The sequence below is a fragment of the Zonotrichia albicollis genome, chromosome 14, assembly GCF_047830755.1.
Source record: "Zonotrichia albicollis isolate bZonAlb1 chromosome 14, bZonAlb1.hap1, whole genome shotgun sequence".
NCBI classification, from domain to species: domain Eukaryota; kingdom Metazoa; phylum Chordata; class Aves; order Passeriformes; family Passerellidae; genus Zonotrichia; species Zonotrichia albicollis.
This window is the reverse complement of record NC_133832.1, coordinates 8,377,909-8,391,723: the sequence shown is the minus strand read 5'-3', so window position 1 is coordinate 8,391,723 and position 13,815 is coordinate 8,377,909. Positions and strand designations below refer to the sequence as shown.

Below are 13,815 nucleotides of genomic sequence, written 5' to 3'. Positions count from 1 at the left end.
CTCTGGCTCCACTGAGTTTGCTGACCAAGAACCACAAAAAAATAACAAAACTGGTGCAATCATCACAGCACAAAGCAATACAAGTTCTTTCAAACAGAGGAAGCAAAACCTAAAGAGAGTTTCCTTACCTTTGGTGAAACTCCCAGCTATGTGGTTTATGGCTGGCCCTCTGTTCTTAGTCATGCCCAACATATCCTGAGTTCTGCTGGAGAAAGTAGATTGTAATTACCAATCAAATAAATGTGAGTTTCCATCACAGCTTATTTTTCATTTTACTTGGCAATGATCTCATCCCTCTCAAAATCAGTTTCATATTGCCTTGGAGACCACAGGTTACCTGAATGTTGCTAGGATGCACCATTTGCCTGATTCTCTCTCCTTTTCCTCAGCCACATTGCCCACTCTCTGTGCTGTTAATCCATTTGGATATTGCCATTCTGCACCCCTGTGCTGGGAAGTTCCTAAGTGGCCATGTTGCTTACCTTCCCTCTCACTGCACTGTGCTTATCTTGAAACACTGAACAGATAATATTTGCATGTGCATTTATCCCCTAGATGGGCTGGGTTGGCCTTTTGTGGGAAATGTTGCAAACAGATCACAAATGAAGTTGTTGATGTGAAACTGAGAATAGCAGGTGCATAGTGTTATATACAGATAAATTGAGAGGGGATGTGGAAGACAGAACAATCTACTATCTAAACTTTCTATACAATCAGTGCAGTTTATCTGATTGACCTGTATTACCACTGGCAGCGAAAAGCTCCAGTTGGGAAGCACTTGTTGGTACTGACAGCAAAGGGAAATGGAGTGAAGAAACCTGAATGAACTGAGCTGAAAAAAATAAGTAGCCCAAGTACCTTTTCCTTCCTAATCATCATGTTTTAATACAACAGAATAAAGTGGCATATAAAAGGGTAATGTGCATTTTCTTCAAGGACTTGTTGAAACCCATAATACAGTAGCTTTGTAATTTACTGGTAATATGTACACAATACAAAGGATCAGGCGCAGAGTACTATCACTATATTTAGAGATAATGCTGCTTTTCTTCCATAGGCTTGATATAAACTTTGATTACATAGAATTTCTTTAATTTGCTGCTATTCAAGAAAACCCTTAGAGCACTGCAGCAAGCAATGCCTCTCTTTTACATTTGCATTTTTTAATTTGCATTTTTTAATTTCCCAGACTGCAGCTCCACACCTACACAGGCTTCCCCTGTGGGAAGGAAGAGAATATATTTCAGTATGAATGATACTGTTTTTCTTCTCAAATAGCTGTAATTATTAATTCCAGAGATTTACAAAAAATCACTTTGCTACTGTTTCACTTAAGTGTGTAGGGTTTTTTTCCTAACTAACATCAGATGCCAATCTATTGCTCCACTGGTACCCATTTTAAATAGAGCAGCCAAGCAAAAAGTTCAGCCTGCTCAAATGACTGGCTGCTGCTCTCAGCAGCCTGCTCGTGCATTCCTTGCATACCCCAAAACACACTGAGTGCAAGAGGAGCTTGGTGCTTTTAAAGGAAGAGCCATTATGTCCATAATAGGTTAAGCCCCCTGTGGCACATTAATGGCAAGAATCTAGACCAGGTTACTGAGCACCACAGAGTATTTACCAACCAGCAGGGACCAGTTTAGTCAATACCTTTAAACAAGTACTAAACCCTGATTGTGGGAGCTGGGGTATGTGCCTGTGACCTGGGTGATGCACATTTTAAACCCCACTGTTCCTCTCTTGGATGGGGAACTCAGCCTGGATCTCTTCCATCTCTTAAGAGTGTCAAGCTCTTCCAAAACATTCAGAAAAGGCTGTGACAGGAATATCCTATAAAACAATGTTATATCACTCACATGGCAAGTGACAAAGTTGGGACATCTCATCGAGTAATTCAACCACTGCATAAAACACAAATTGTGGCAGTGACACTGGAAGAGGCTAAGAGAGCCCACAGCACCCAAAAATCCTGGTGGGCAGAGCCCTTCTGAGACCTAAATCTAATTCTATATGCCAGATTTAGCAGAGGGACATTTAGCTTTCCATTTCCTAGAAGATGTCCAATTAGCCAAAAAAAAAAAAAAAAAAGAAATTATTTCTTCCTCACTCTGTTTGGTAGAGAAGTGTTAGCTTCCTTTGAGCATTAACCTTCAAGGGAAATTTCAGAATCCCAGGTGACACCTATGCACTCAGAACTGTCCTTCCCTGGGGCATCTGCTCCTGTCTCACCCACCAGTTCCCTTTTCAATATGGGGGCTCCTGGGACTGCATTTTTAACTTCCCCACCTGGTCCAGCTTTGCAGGCAGAATCAGTGCCTAAGGTGGATTTCTGTATCTCACACAGAGTCCTGCCCCTGAAGAGCCTGGGATGCTAAATTTGAGGCATGACATAAAGAGAGAAGGCAACAAGCAAAATTAGATCTGGAAAAAAGATGGCAGCAGGGGGGCAATGGCTCTGCTCAGGAATTTAGCCAAGTACTAATGCCTGTCTGTTGGAGAGTATCTGTCTCCAGAACAACTCCATCCACAGGCTGAGGCAACAAAATGAATTGTTTGACTTTCTCTACCCAAGACCTTGCAAAAGAAAATTTACAAACACATTGTGTCTTCCCAAGACTGAATGTTTGCTCACATAACAAGGTGGGGAAAAAATAAAAAAAGGCATGACTTTATATAACGGTACCATCTTGCAACACCTGCCATAACAATATTTTATTTGTCAGTCTTTTCTTATCCCATGTCTCTTGAAGTTGGCTAGGTTACTCCATCAAAGGGCAGGAGTAATAGCATCACTTCAGATAAAAGAAAAAGAGGGAAGTGTGCTGTACACAATCTGCCCATCACATCACCTCACAGTTACATTAACCTAGCAGGCACCACATCTATGGAGAGTTTACAGACATGGCAATCCATGCCAGCTGCAGCTTCTGCTCAGGTATGGGAAAAAATGCTCCACTCTTATATGGCACCTATAATTTAAAATGCTGTACTCAGATTAATTAGTGGAATGTTCTTTATGCATATCAATACACTGAGTCAGAGAAAGATTAAATAAATGACAAAGCACAAAATTTAACAGACACAGGAAGCAGCAGAGCCGTAAACAACACTGAACTCCCAGATTTCAGAAAAAAAACCCTTGTACTCTAATGCAACTATATCATTTCCCTTTCTTAAAGTATATGTTTCAGACAGCAAATTCTGCTGTGCACAGCATTGAGCACATCATCAGCTCTTTGCAAGTACTGAACTGAATAAATAATATTATCTATAATCCCAGTACTATGTTCTAAACCACTAAATCTATTGCAATTTGAAACCTTTATTTAACTGACTTTGGTAAAGATAATTCTGAAAGCTGCACTATCTTGGTACGACTAATTAATATGTAATAATAATGATAATCATGACCAATAATGCTGTTTTAATAAGGATTTAATCCTACAGATCATTTTATAAAAGCACTTTGATAATAATGATTATTTATTCTTACAGTGCATTTTTCATGTTAGCAACTTGATGATTAATAAAGCTAAAGAAATAAAGAGATACAAAAAATAACAAGCTTATGAGACTGCTAATATGCTGAGCTTATTTAATAAACCTTACCAAATATAAAACTGCAAGGGAGATTCTCTTGGGAGAAGGGGAAAAACCCCCAACATAAAGCCCCTGAAGGCTATGTCAGCAGGATTGAATTGACCTGTGTATCACTGTCATTTCCACTGTCGCTCTAGCAAACAAAATAAAATAATAAATAGCATTTAGTGCATTATGGGCTAGCCTGTCAGCTGGTGCAAAGAGGTGCACTGGCATTAATCTAAAGGACCTGTGCATCTGGCCCAGCATTTTCAATGGCCTGCATAAGCATAAGAAAATACCAAATATGCCTTGTCCATGATGACTTCAACAGCCAGCTGAGGAAGGACAGGTACTGTCAGTGCTCACATCCTCTGGTGACAGTAGATGTACTTAGCAAAGTATTGGAACTGGGCATACTGAGATCTTTCAGGAGCTTTTTTGGCTGCCATAGAAGTGTCTCTTGCTTTCTTTCTCTTGTGTTCCCCCTCCTGCAGCTAAGCCAAAGGCTTTGGTATGACCCAAGTTAGATTTGCATAGATATTCATACCAGGCCAATAGAAAAATTTACCTGGTCCAAAAAAATCTCTATAAGGGATCCTTTCAGCCTACAAAGCATTGCACAGGTAGCATTTTGCCAAAATAGCTTAGAAAGGAAATCACCTGAGCTGGCACAATTTATAGCAGCAAAAGAAATCTTCTGCAGGATGGTTTACATAATTAGAGAAGTCTGGTTTGCAATACAGGCAGTTTTTATACACAGCACTCAATGCTTATCAAGGAGCTTTTACTGGTTTGACTTCCCTAGCAAAGTCTTGGTAACAGAGACCAATTTAAAAAGATCTATTCAGTAGCAAAGGTCTCTCCTGAAAGGTGAAATTTCTTGGGTTAAGTAACTTTCTACTTTAAAGGGTCCCCTGAATTTGTTGCTACCTGGCACAGACTGCTCCAGTAGCAATGTGAAACCAGGAAGAAATGGGTTATGGGATGCACAAGAGAGGAGACAAGTCCCAATGAGGAGGTATGCTGAGACATAAGATATAAATGGAAATAATCCACAGTGATTTGCTCATGGGCTCCACAGCAATGTCCACATGCTGGAGCCAGGGAAGTAGAGAAAGGATTATCAACCTCAGGTGAGAGACAGGGACACAGGAGCAAGTCTTTGGAAGAAAAGCTGAAGAAACCATTGCAGGGAAATTCTGCAGTTCTTCCTCTTCACAATCATATTTGCTCAGGCAGTGTAGGGAATGATTATGCAGAGAAAGATCCAAAAGAACAAAGAGAGATGCCAGGTAAACAGAAGCCCTCTGATAAAAGAGAAGCCCAGCTCATGGTCAGAGAAAATACGTGATGGTAAGAAATAGCTGGCGTGTTTTGAATACACGCTATATAAACACTGTCTGAAGTTCATGGCAGTACTGAATGGAACCAACTATCTCTTTGTTAAGGGGATGAACAAAATTTCATTCCAAATAACTATCAAGAGTAGCCTCCAGCCACAGAAAGCAAATCTGAACAGGAAGAGATCTTAGCAGATCCAATACCAGCTTTCTACACTACCGGCCGATCCTTCTCCACCGTAATTTGTGAACAAACAGAATAAAGGGCACATCGCATTTTCTAACTAAATAAATTATGGAATGAGAGTACAAAGTCATAAAACATATTCAGGCTATTAGCTACATAAGAATTGAGGAGAAGACAGAGTGCTCCACACTGCATTCCTAGTGTTACATATGATAAGTAGAGACAATAGAAATCAGTGGGAAAAATTGGCGTGCAGTGATTTCCTTCCCTGGGCCTCCTGCAATTTGCAGAACTCTGCAGAATTTCTTGGGCTGCTTGGTCAGCTTTCTCTTTTGCTGAAATATACTTGGATTTCAATGCTAACTACCACTGCTACAAAAGGAGGGTAGTTATAAAAGGTTGATTTGCAAAAATATTTATAAATTCTGCAGCTTTCTATTTTTAGGTGTTCAATTTAAGGCTTCTGGTGGCTGCAGACATCTGTCTTGTCAGAGATTTCTCTGTGGTGCTAACAGAAGTGAAGACTTAGATCCATCATGAAATGGGAACTGGGACTTTGATTCTACAGAAAATAGAACCCAGAGGAGAATCATAAACACACACACACATTTTCTTTGCATATAAATGTTTCTATTATTCTGATGCCAAGATGATTTTTTGCCTTTTCTTTTATATACCTTTTATATAACTTTTATGTATCCTCAGTATTCTTAGCATGCATACTTGTAACTCCTTAAGTCTGATAACTTAGCATAGCCCCAGTATTCTGTTAGGCCACGAGACCAAACACCCTAATTCACAGCAGGAGGCTGGAAAACCCCACACTATCCTGGGAAATCAAGGTCAACTCTAGAACATACCCCGTAAACTGAGATTTGGCCCATCCAGGGGGGAGTTCCACAGATGGGGGAATATCACCCCATTCATCCAGGCCTCCCATTGGGGAATCCTTGTTAGATCTGCTAATCTGTAAAGTCTATAAATTGTATAGGTGATCTGCTGTGTGTGTGCACTGCAGTGCACCCCACCTTGCTGAAGTGGTGCACAGAAGGACCCTTATTAAAATACTGAGGTAAAAGCCCTTATCCCTTAACCATGCTGGCTCTGAATTTTCTAAGGCCAGGATAAAGCATCAATTCCCAGGATTACTCAGTAATGGAAATGAATAGGAATTTTGTTAGGGATTTCCAGTGGGATCAAGATGGAGCCAGGCTGTAACAGCTTTCAGGACACCAGTAAGTCTAGAACTATAGAATCTTTTTGTATGGAAAAGACCTCTAAGATCACCAAGTATAACAGTTAACCCAACACTGCCAAGTCTTCTACTAAACCATGACCCTAACTGCCATCTACACATCTTCTAAATACCTTCAGGGACTGTAACTCAACCACTTTTCTGGGCAGCCTGTGCTTGACAGCCCTTTCAGTGAAAGAATTTTTCCCAATCTAAAGCTCCTCTGGCACAACTTGAGGCAAATTCCTCTTGTCCTATTGCCTGTTACTTGGGAGAAGAGACCAACCCCCACCTGACTTCAACCTCTTTTTAGGCAGTTGTACAGTGATAAGGCTCCCCCTGAGCCTCCTTTTCTCCAGGCTAAACACCCCCAGCTCTCTCAGGTTCTTCTCATCACACCTGTGCTCCAGACTCTTCCTTAGCTCTGTTCCCTTCTCTGGACACACTCCAGCCCCTCAATGTCCTTCTTGTCATGAGGGACCCAAAACTGAACACAAGATGTGAGGTGTGGCCAGACCAGCTCCCAGCACAAGGGATGGTCACCGCCTTGGTCCTTCCTCCCACCCACGTCTGAGGATGCCCTCAGTCCCCTGGTTCAGATCATCAACCAAGATGTGATAAGAGAACTGGCCCCAATGCTGAGCCATGGTGCACACCACTGGTGACAGCCCCAGCTAGATGTCACTCCATTCCTCACCACACTCTGGGCCTGGCCATCCAGACAGCTTTTACCCAGTGAACACGCACCCATCCAAGGCACGAGCAACCAGGTTCTCCATGGAAATGCTGTGGGAAATGGTGTCAAAGCAGTGGCACTTCTAATTTTCTCCCTGCATAATCTCATGACATCTCTGTAGTCTTCCTGAGTTGTGTGCCCCTTCTTCCAAAAGTCATAAATTTTCCTTTTGTTCCTGAATTACAGCCAAATATCTCTGTGCAGCTGGGACAGTCTTTTGGTACATGGGGACAGCCTGCTCCTGTGCATTTACACTTTCCTTCTTAAACTATGTCCAGCTCTCCTGGACTCCCCTTCAGGACTGCTTTCCAAGGGACCAGTCAACCAGTCTCCTCCACAGGACAAAGTCTGCCCTCCTGAAATCCAAGTGTGTCTGTTTGCTGGACTTGGTTGTTGCTTTTCAGCCTGATGTGAACTCCTAAGGTTTGTGCTCCCTTTCACTTAGTTTGTGTTTCAGCAACACACAGCTCAATATATCTGCTTAACCATGTACTCTTGGTTAATGGTTCCCTATGCAGTCTGTCAATGCTCTTCTCGGTTATTCTGTATTTCTGTATAATTTGGAATGTCAGCTAAAGTAAAATTAAAGTTATCAGAAGCCCATTTGCTCAGTGTTTGTGCTAGGAAATCAAGTCCAAGACTTGAAAGGGAAACTTTTTTCTTGAAGGATTATCCCAAATAACATTTTCACAAAGGCTGGAGAGTGTATCATGCACAGAGAAGAGATCATGCAAGACTTCTCCTGGAGTCTCATCAACACCATATTTGAACAACAGAAAAGCAAAAGAGGGACAAAAAGTCTGCATGCATGTCTGTGGGATGATCAGCATGGACCATGTGACAGGTGTGTAGTTTGTTAGTTTTGAAAATTCTACTAACTAGGCTTTAGAACAGCAGAGTCTAAAAATGTGATTATTCAGGCTATAAAGAATAAGAAGTGCTGGAGTTCCATGTTCTGGAGTACAAGGAAAGAATATTAAAGCACAGCAATGAGGAAAACTTCTGGAAAAATCACCCTGCTTAAGGGACTAAACTCAGGTGTGGTTCACTAGGCAAGCAGTGTGCTTCTGCCATCAGCAAGGTACAGGGCATGGAAGACAAAATTAAGCTCAAGAATGAGTTGGTAAAAACTGGGAGAATACCTTCATGTCTCAGATCCAATCATGGTTTATGACATGGTTGGTTTTGATCAATTTGATTTGCATGCTGCAGCTTCTATTACAAAATCCAGCACAGAATATAAATACTTTGTTTGTTCTTAAGATTTCCATTTTCCTTATTTCCTATAAGGTTCAAAAGAATCTTTTGCTTGTGCTATTTTGCTCATACCATACTTGAAAGCAGAAAAATGTGAACTGTTTGTTTATCCTCAGGGCAGGTGCTCTGTAGATTATCACAGTCAAGCTTTGTTGTTCTGCACTACAAAGTCTTCAACCTTGACCTGCGAGGTTGTTTTTCCCCATTTCCCCACCCTCTGAGAAAAGGAAAAATAAAGTGAAGATGGAGAAATCATTCTGTATTCTAAGCTAGTGCTCTGTCTTGCTTTAGCAAAGCCTTTGTTGTACATAAACATGTACAAGTTTTCTATTTACCTGTACCTGGTGTTAGTCAATGAAGCTGGTCTGGGGCTGGAATCTCTGTCTTGGTGTGGGTTCAAAATCAGAAGTGCAGACTCTTGTGGGGAATTCAGCAGTGTTAATTGTATGACTTGGCAATACTCAGGGGAAACCTTCCAGGTGACATGTAAGGAAATAACACACATATATCTTACTTCAATATGAAGGAAACCAGAGTGCTCATCTCCCTGCAGTCTGTTGACAACTCTACCCTTACATTGCATGATGACACACAGGTGGAATTATCTTGTTCCATTAAAGCTCTTTTAGAAAAACATATATAACAACGAAAGTCTGCAAAGGTTTTTTCCTCCCAGACAAATATTGGATAAATCCTAAATTCTGGAGTTATTTCAAAAGAGTAAATCTGTAAAAAATACAAAATGTTTTCTATTTATTGGTGTGTAGGGAAAAGTAATACAGTAAATTACTGCTCTAATCCCAGCCCCCAGTATGATGTGTGAGACAAGATAAAAAAGCAGACTGCAGCTCAAAACAGGAGGTGCAAAGGTGACTTTAGAAATCCCCCAATCCCAACCTAATTGCTAGACAGTCCCAAAGCATAAGTTAGAGCAGCTTCCAGCATCAGCATCTAAACATGATTTTTGTTCTAGTGCAAAGCCCATCAGACACCAGACACTAATATCACAGGAGTATTCTCTGGGAAAAGAATTAATAGGTTCCAGAGCCATTTGCTTCATCAGCCTGGAGAAAACCCTATTTAACTCTTTGCATAACTTCAGTATTGATAGTTTTGACCATACCTTCTGAGAATTTACCACAGTGGCTGCTATTCATAATTTAACATAATTTCTACAGTATCTTGCTGAAATATCCTCCTGATAATCCATGAGTGACTCTTTCATTATCTGAGTCTGTGAACATTTCTGCTTTTTTGTTCTTCTGCAGAAATTTAAAGGCTTCAAACAGCCATTAATCTCAGGTCTATAGACCTCACACTATATCTAATAATATTGGAAAAATTTTCTCAGGCCCAGATAGACATAGATTTGAAACTTCTGACCAGACTGGTTAAATGGCTAAAGCATAAATATATCCCAGATGTTACCATGGATGTTTGTCTTGACTAGTCATTAAACTTTGATATGCATAGATACTTGGCATCAAAACACATTTTCTTAAAATTCCTAACGGTGAAAATTTGATAGTTATGAAGCCCTTTTTTCCCTATGAATGCTGAAACGTGTCAATTATCAGCACATGGGGCCACTGGGTTTCCACAGGACATTCACATACGAACAAGGGAAATAATTATTTATCATGAGAGACAGAAATATTTCCCTTATTTCCTGCAGTGACAGAAGTGCAGATGGGACAAATGGATTGGATTGTGATCACATGAGGTCACAGCTTGCAGGAATGAATAAATGGGTGTAAAAACTACATAGGGCTAAAAGCAGTTAGCAATGGATCTTTTCCTAAAATAAGACTTCTGTTGACCCCTGCATTTTAAAATGAGTCAAAAATAGTTGGAAATCCTATCAGTACAAAATGTAGAAGTTAAATTATTTCATGCTTGTAGGTTCCTTTGATAAAAGGAACTTAGTTATGATAGAAACCCCTAAACCAACCCTGTCTCTATTTATACTTTGGCTATTCCATCTCCTTCTCCATGAGGACCAATACTCCTGCACCACATAATCAGTGACTGGCAGCTGGGCACCTCTGCGCTCAACAGTCAAACCCATTCGATGTGAATAAAAAAGAAACTGTGTCAAGGAAATCTCCATCAGCTATACCCTGTATCTTAAAACTAGAAGCCCCAAAGTGTGCTACTTTTGAATTCTTGCAGGGCTACAGGCCTCCAAAACAAATCAACCTTGCCAATTGTGAAACACCCTAGAGCATGTATTGGAAATAATCACTGTCTTTTAAAGTGACAGATTAAAATCTCTAGTAACAAAGTTCCTCTTTCCTTAAGCAATCTGTGAGCAATTCCACTCACTCTTGCAGTGAAGGATTTGAGCGCTCTTCTGAATAGGAAGCCCCACCAAACTGCTTCAGACTGATTCTGAACCTGCACCAGCAAAAATAAATATCAGTATACTGTATCAGAGGTACTTTGGGGCATGTCTAAAATTAGGCTCCAGCAGCAGACCTGTGTATTTTTATGCTAAGGAGTCCTAAGTTTGGCATGCAGAAGAGCTGTGCTGGAGGGGGCCAGGGAAGAGTCCTATTCGGGAACAGGGTCACCTATCTGGGTACAGGGATCACCTATCTGGGTACAGTAACTCAGCCACACAATCCAGTTCCTGCTGGCTATTCTGACTGACTTATGCCTCTGATGTTTGTCTCAATGCTGTCAGCATGCCAAGGAAGCTTTGGGCACACAAAATCAGGAGTGCAAAGGCAAATATCATCTCTCACTAAGCCATTCATGAATGACTGTAGATACCTGTCTCCAAAAAATTTGAAAGCTCTTCGGATAGAACTGCCTCTTTGTGTGGTTATGTGGAGTCCTCTGTGCTGAAGTGAGGGAAGGGTCCTTCTTGGCTGTAAACAGAGCATGAGACCATACTCAGACACTGCTTGAGAGAAGAGTTCCAATTGCATTTCATACTCTGCAGAAAACACCTTGAAAAATCCTCAGTAGCTGCAGAGGCCACAGGTCCAGCCATGTGTGCACTGTCCTCACCCCAAACAAAAAACATGGCTCATGCCTGTGGCACTGGCCCAGCAACAAACTGCTCAAAGAATGGGAGAACAAATCTGGGAGAAATTATTCTTCAGTATAATTACAGTTGAAAGAAAATATTTCTCAAACTGGGCAAACAGTAACTCACAATCAGGACTTGAAGACACCATGATTAATTCTGTCTTTCTGCATTTTAAAAGGAAACTGCTCCAGGAAATACAAATGACTTTTTTATTTGTAATGGACTAACTCTGAAACCTAATGATGGCAGTTAAAAAAGAAAAGCTTCATATTTCATTACCTGATAGCACTAGAAAAATATTTAGCCCAATATATCTACCCATAAGCCCCATATAATCTCCCTCCATGTGTGAAATCCATGTGTCACAGACCTCAACTCAGTTCTCTACTGGCTTTGTACATGACATTTTGTCTTTCACAATTAGGCAATTTCAACCCAAAAAAGCTGTTAGACTTGCCATACACTGCTGCAGATGGAAAATGGAGACAATGGAAAAGACATTATAAGATACACTGAATATCACAGTGGAAGAAAAACCATGGTGTGGCCCCTGTTCTGACTACATTATTCATTTTCATATTTAATTCATAAAAAACTTTGTCTAATTTCCACAAGGTTTCCAGTCTCTTGCAATAAAACACAGTCCTGGAATCTTGACATCCTCCTGCAAAATTCTGGTTGAGCTGGGTACTTAAGAGCAATAATATTAATTTTAAAGAAAAAGCCCAAAGCCCTGATCACACAACAGTTTTAATGCTTAACCTATTGTCAACAATTCTGGACAACAGATTTCAAGAAGAAAGTGCCTGTCTTGTCTACCAAGATCTTTTGAAATGCACCAGGTTTTGACCAATATGTAAGACTAATGTAAATCAGAAGCAATCTCCTTGAAGTTAATAGAGATCAGATTCCAGGCTTATAAGCTTTTGCACACTGAATTTAACTATCTGTCATGCCTGCGAGGTTACAGCACAGACCTAAAAGAAGGTATGGTGTAAGATCAATGTTAAGGAAAGAGTTTCATTTAAAAGACCATCTTTTCCCATCAGACATGATAGGAGATTTATTATTCCAATATTATTGTTGAAACTAGAAGAGAGAGAAAAAATAAACAGGAACATATATTTTCATTTTATGACTGTGAACAACATTTCATACTGTAAACATATCTTGGTCTATAACATTTACCCACTAAAAAAATAATTTCAATACAGTCCTTATTGCTAGCTCGGCAGAGCCTCTCCAGAACATTGTGTTAATGATTAATATGAAGTCAGTGGAATTCCACAGTTGCTGAGAGTCTTGTGCCCAAGAATGAACTGCATTGCTAAATCAGCAAAGACAGTTGTCAAGGTAACCTCTATGTAATCTATTTAACTGGCTCCCAAAACACCAATCAAGGTCAGATAACGCACTCAAGCACCATATGAACACACTCATACGGCATAAAGCTTTGTATCAAGACAGCAGGGAGGAAAAAACCTCATTAGGAAGCAGGGGGAAAAAAATTCAGTTTTGAGAAGTGTTAATTGGGATTGCAGTTAGCTTTGTGGGGAAAGCATGCTGCTCATCTGAATATGTTTTATCTGTAGTAGAAGTAATTTCACTCCAGTTCAGTTTGAATGGTAATGTCCTTCTACTAGTGTTAAAAGAAAAAAAAGACAAAAACAACCCACCCAAAAAGTAAAAGCAGCGACATATAAATTATTAATTTCATTCATTCTTTTATTAATGCATGTCTGGCATCTACACTCTGATACAGAGTTCTCATTTTGTACTCTCTGCAACAGATTATTGTGTTACTTAACAACAAATAAAATGCCAGCAGCATCTCAGGGTGGGGGATTCAGCTCCCCACACAACACAATTCCACAGGTCCTGCTCCCCTGAGGCCTCTCTCCTCCCATGGAAACTTTCCAGTCAATTCTGCAAAGGAGAAGGATCTATTTGGAGTTACAACCTGATGGTATCCTGAATTTTCAGTTGTATTTACTTGCTGTGAATTCAGATCTCTACAGCCATAACAAGGGCTGGCAAGAGTCACTGGGGTCTGAACTGATTTTTATTCCAACAATTGCTGCGCATACAAATCAACATCTTTTGCTTGATATTTACTGCTTTGTTCAACATTTACTGCTTTGCTCATGCTGGAAGCAAAGGACAGTAAGCATTATGAGAATTAAACAGGTTGTCTGTTTCCCTTGGAGCCTCCATACCCTTGTCTTCTGCTGGGAAGCTGCAGTACACCACACTTCTTACAGCCTCTAGTCCTCAATGAATCCTAACAAATATCCCTGTGCTGCTTACAGTAAAAGTACGTACCAGGGGAGCTATTTCCTTCCTTCAGTTATACCCTGCCAGTACCATGGAGCTGTGCTAATTCAGGACCCTGCTCCTGTTCCACAAAGATGCCAAAAGGTCTTGCTGTGGAAATGAAGAGCT

General features: G+C 40.5%; 1 protein-coding gene across 3 annotated transcripts in view; it reads right to left on the bottom strand.

Moving 5' to 3' along the window:
• The window catches only part of MAMLD1 (mastermind like domain containing 1), a 244,679-nt gene that overhangs the window by 125,440 nt on the left and 105,424 nt on the right, over positions 1-13,815 (bottom strand). For 2 of the 3 annotated variants that reach the window (XM_074551736.1, XM_074551739.1), the window contains exon 4: positions 129-202. The gene's annotated coding sequence lies outside the window, so the exon portion shown is untranslated. Of the gene's footprint in view, positions 1-128; positions 206-13,815 lie in introns of all 3 variants that reach the window. The other variant, XM_074551738.1, reaches the window with a different exon arrangement.